This window comes from Nothobranchius furzeri, chromosome 18 (assembly GCF_043380555.1).
Source record: "Nothobranchius furzeri strain GRZ-AD chromosome 18, NfurGRZ-RIMD1, whole genome shotgun sequence".
NCBI lineage: Eukaryota > Metazoa > Chordata > Actinopteri > Cyprinodontiformes > Nothobranchiidae > Nothobranchius > Nothobranchius furzeri.
The window spans coordinates 46,060,475-46,065,474 of record NC_091758.1 but is presented as its reverse complement, the minus strand read 5'-3'; the positions used below and the strand labels follow the sequence as shown (position 1 = coordinate 46,065,474).

The following is a 5,000-nucleotide window of genomic DNA, read 5'->3' as shown; positions in this document are numbered from 1 at the left end:
TGAATGACAGAGGGCACACTCACCACGCAGCAGCCAACCACACACACACACACACACACACACACACACACACACACACACACACACACACACACACACACACACACACACACACACACACACACACACACACACACACACACACACACACACACACCTTTCACCAGCAGAAGGTTGAGTCTCTGTTCTCCACATGCTCGCTTCTCACCTATCCAGACTTCCCTGCTCCATATTCTCCTCAATCTCACCTCCTCTCTTTGTTGGCATAGCTTTACCGTGTGTGTGTGTGTGTGTGTGTGTGTGTGTGTGTGTGTGTGTGGTGGTGGTGGTTTGTGAGGTCAGAGATCACAGTCACCACCTTCTGCTAGGAGGCATGCCAGACCTGAAGCCAAACAGGTCAGAGGAGGTTCTCGCACGCACTCACACACACACACACACACACACACACACACACACACACACACGCACGCACTCACACACACGCACGCGCACGCACATGCACACGCACACACACACACACACGCACACACACACACACACACACACACACACACACACACACACACAGAGATTCATATTTTCCTGTTTTCTGAGTGACTTGTTATAAAAATAAAACATATTGTTACAGTATTTGGGCGCCTGATAAGCTGTGTGTGTGTGTTTGTGTGTGTGTGTGTGTGTGTGTGAGTAAGAGGAGGGCTGATGAAACAGATAACAGAACTTGTCTGATAATTAGAGCCTTAAAGCAGCTCGTCTTTAACGACGTCGCCTCATCGCTGGATGACGGTTAATGTTTTCCTGCTTCCTGCATCTGTTCTGTTACTTTATATGTTAATTTATGCAAATGAGACGCAGTCGGAGCATCATGAGCTGCTAAGAGTGTTCTAAAGTCAACTAAACACACACACACACACACACACACACACGGTTTGACTCAGTGCTTTATTCCCGTCAGACGTTTTAAATAAAACATCCATTAAAACAAAACAAAACAATGAGTCAGACCTTTATTAAACAGCCATATAAATGATAATAACCAGTGAAACTTTGTACATGAAAATTGGAAAAATGTCACATTTTACTCATCATTAAAACATTCCAATGATTTTCGGAACAGATTTTGAGATATAGAGATATTTAGATTCATTATTTGAATAAAAAAGCAGAGTTGAGCGATCCTGCAGGACTCTGGGTGAGTGAGCACGTCTACGGCAGCTGTGTAGGGACAAGTGACCTTCTTAACTTCTGAGGCACTCTGACATCACATCCCGCCATGTTCACATTAGAGCTGAGCTTCTGCTGGGATCAGGTCTGAACGCTCAGCTGTGCAGTTCAGGCCCAAACAGGCCCGGTTCTGCAGAGTTCTGACTCTCAGACTAAAGGTGTCACTGTTGTTCTCCAGATGTCTCCAGCTGGACTCAGTGACAGCGTTCTGTTAGAGACCAGAGCAGAACCCGTTATCTAGAACCCATGACCCCACTGAGACCCCGAGCTGAATGTTTGTTTGTGTATCTGTGTGTGTGTGTGTGTGTGTGTGTACACGTATCTGTGTGTTTCTCTCTGTGTGTGTGTGTGTGTGTGTGTGTGTGTGTGTGTGTGTATGTGTGTGTGTGTGTCTGTGTGTGTGTGTGTGTGTGATGCTGACAGTAGCATAAAGCATGACTCAGGTGTTTTCCTGCCTCTGGCTGCTGAGTCACATGACCACACATGTGTGCTCTACAGTGGTTCTGGCTGATAATCATTTAAATCTGTCATATGAGTCGTGGAGGATGGCTGCTTATACTGAGCCAGGATTCTCTGGAGGTTTCTTCCTGTTAAGAGGGAGTTTTCCTCTCCACTGTCGCTACATGCTTGCTTAGTATGAGGATTGCTGTAAAGACTCTGACACTAGTCAGTGACGATGCGACCTGCTGGGTTCCTTATATAGGAAACTTTATTTCTGATTGGCTTAATGAACTGACCTGTATTGGAATGTTTATTATGTGAAGAACCTTGAGACGACTCTTGTTGTGATTTGGCGCTTTATAAATAAACTTGAATTGAATTGAATTGAATCTACAACAGCTGCGATGGACTGGCTCTCTTGTTCCGGTCGGCAAGATGGCACCTGTGCTTGGCTTAGCCGTGGTCACCGGCCACTTTTTCAAACTTTTCTCCACTAACGTCCTCTTTTCCACCTTGCTCCTGTCTGCGATCCTCTTCAGTAGTGTCCCAGCTACCATCTCCTAGGATCGCCAGACTCTTTTGTCCTTCCGTTCATTCACGATCGTCCAAGATGCTCTGAGGACGTACCATCCTGTTTGTTTACCTGAGTGGTGCACCGGCCCGGAAGCAATCGACGATCCAGAGCTGCGCACCTCTAGCGGTGTTTGTCCGGTCCCGGGAAAACGTCGGAGGAAAAGAGGTAAACGAGCAGGAATCCAGGTGAGAATAAGACTTCTCTTAAAGCGTGGTTTATCTGGTAAACATCGGCACGATCTTCTAGCTTCTTGTCCTTTGTTTGGTGACCTGAGCTCCACTTCCGCATTCCCGCCAGGACGCGTTGCGACGCGGTTTCTCCGTCCAAGTTTTTAAGGTCGGTTTATCTTCATTCCTCAGTGGTTTCTCCTCCTGTTCCCTCCATAAGTGGTTTTTATAAACACCATGGATGTAACCCTGCTAATTTACGTCCACTAACTCCAGCTGTTTCTGTAGTTTCTGATTCCTCCTCCTCACTCAGCATGGCTCTATTAAACACCCGCTCTGTTAACAATAAGTCCTTCCTGCTCAATGATCTAATTCTCTCTAAAAACCTGGATTTTCTGTTTCTGACTGAAGTTTGGCAGCAAACATCTGATTATTCTGGTCTGATTGAACTCTGCCCGAGTGGTTATTCTTTTCTTAGCCAGCCCCGGGGTTCTGGTCGTGGTGGAGGCCTAGCTGTTGTTTTCAGAGACCATCTTCCATGTAGCTCTACAACCTCTGTTCCCTTTGCTTCCTTTGAACTGCAGCTGATTAAAGTCGGGTGTAAGGACCCGTTCTACAGTGCTGTGGTCTATCGTCCACCTGGTCCAAACAGTTCTTTCCTTCAGGGGTTTAGTGACTTTCTATCCTCCACTGTGAAGCTGTCCAGACTGGTGATTGTTGGTGACTTTAACATCCACGCTGATGATCCCTCTGATCTCTTTGCCATGAATTTCTCCAGCCTTATGGACTCCTTCAGCTTTACCCAGCATGTTTCTGGCCCCACACACACCAGGGGGCACACTCTAGACCTTGTTTTTACCCTGAGTCTAAATGCTGACAGTGTTTGTCCTGAGGACGTTTATATTTCAGATCACCATTGCATTTTCTTTACCTTGTCAGTTTCTGCGTCCCCACCTCCTGCTCGCCGTATGGTTAGTTCTCGTTTTCTTAATGAGAGCACAGCTAGCAATGTTTCTGCTGCTTTTGATCCACCCTGTTCTTCTGATAACGACCCAGATTCCTTAACTTCTCAGTTCAACGAGCACTGCCTCTCCATTCTGGACAACATCTGTCCTGTCAGAACCAGATCAGTTCCTGCAGTGAACCCTACTCCCTGGTTTCATGACAGCCTTCGCAGCCTGAAGCGCCAATGCAGAAAAATTGAGCGTTTGTGGAAGAAAACCCATCTCCACGTCCATCTGCTGCACCTAAAGGATCTTCTGTCATCCTTTAACTCTGCAGTCAGAGACGCTAGGGTTTCCTATTTCTCCAACCTGGTGTCCCAGAGCAAAGGGAACCCCAAGGTGCTGTTTAACACCATCAGCAGCATCGTCTCTCCTGCCTCTCCTACAGCCTCCATCCACTCTGTTGCAGACTGTGAGAACTTTCTGTCTTTCTTTGTGGGCAAAGTCAATAAGGTTAGATCTAGCATCTCTCCTTCTGCCTTATCGCCGCCTCTCCCGACTCCAACCAGGCCCATCATCCTAGATAGCTTTGCTCCCGTTTCTTTGCCTGAGTTAACCAAACTAGTTAACTCTATGAAGACCTCTGCATGCCCCCTCCACATCTTACCCTCATCTTTGTTTAAAAGTGCTTTTCAGTCCATCGGTCCCAGCGTGCTCTCTATAATTAATGCTTCTCTGGTTTCTGGTCAGGTCCCTGCTTACTTTAAGAACGCTGTAATCCACCCGCTTCTTAAAAAACAGAGTCTCGACCCTTCTCTCCATAGCAGCTTCAGACCCATCTCTAAACTTCCGTTCATCTCCAAGATCTTGGAAAAGGTTGTGGCTAAACAACTCACAGCTGCTCTTGATGAACATAACATCTATGATAGCTTCCAGTCAGGTTTTCGTAGAGCTCATTCTACTGAAACAGCTCTTCTTAGGGTCTCTAATGACCTTCTGACCCACAGTGATGCAGGGGACTGTTCTGTTCTGGTCCTGCTGGACCTGACTGCAGTCTTTCACACTGTTGACCATCACCTGCTACTGGAGAGGCTGAGAGACTGGGTAGGCCTATCAGGATCTGCTCTGGAGTGGTTCTCCTCTTATCTCTCTGAGCGCTCCTTTTCTATGGCCGTCTCCAAGTTTAGGTCCTCCACCACCTCTGTTACCCATGGTGTCCCACAAGGTTCTGTGCTGGGGCCTCTGCTCTTCCTCCTCTATCTGCTTCCTCTTCAGCACATCCTGAGCTCCTTCAAAGGAATCTCCTACCATCCTTATGCAGATGACATCCAACTGTACATCTCCTTTAAGCCCCATGAGATGTCTAAGCTGCAGCTGTTACACACCTGCTTATATTCTATCAAAGCCTGGATGGTGGGAGCTTTCTTCAGCTGAATGAAGATCAGACTGAGATCCTCATCTGTGCCCCAGACAAGCTGGTTCCCAAAGTCAGAGACTCTCTTGGTCAGCTTTCTTCCCACACCAAACCTTCTGTCAGGAATCTTGGCGTGACCTTTGACCCAGCTCTCACCCTGGATTCTCATGTCAGTTCTCTTGTTGGCTCTTCCTTCTTCCATCTCAGGAACGTTGCTAAGCTGAGTCCCATTCTGT

The 5,000-nt window shown here is 47.2% G+C and overlaps 1 protein-coding gene across 3 annotated transcripts in view; it reads left to right on the top strand.

The window, feature by feature from the left end:
- The window catches only part of ak7b (adenylate kinase 7b), a 33,408-nt gene extending 32,778 nt beyond the window's left edge, over positions 1-630 (top strand). For all 3 annotated transcript variants that reach the window (XM_054738779.2, XM_054738778.2, XM_054738777.2), the window contains one exon: positions 1-630. This exon is cut by the window's left edge and continues 3,305 nt beyond it. The gene's annotated coding sequence lies outside the window, so the exon portion shown is untranslated.
- The last annotated feature ends 4,370 nt before the right edge of the window (positions 631-5,000 follow it).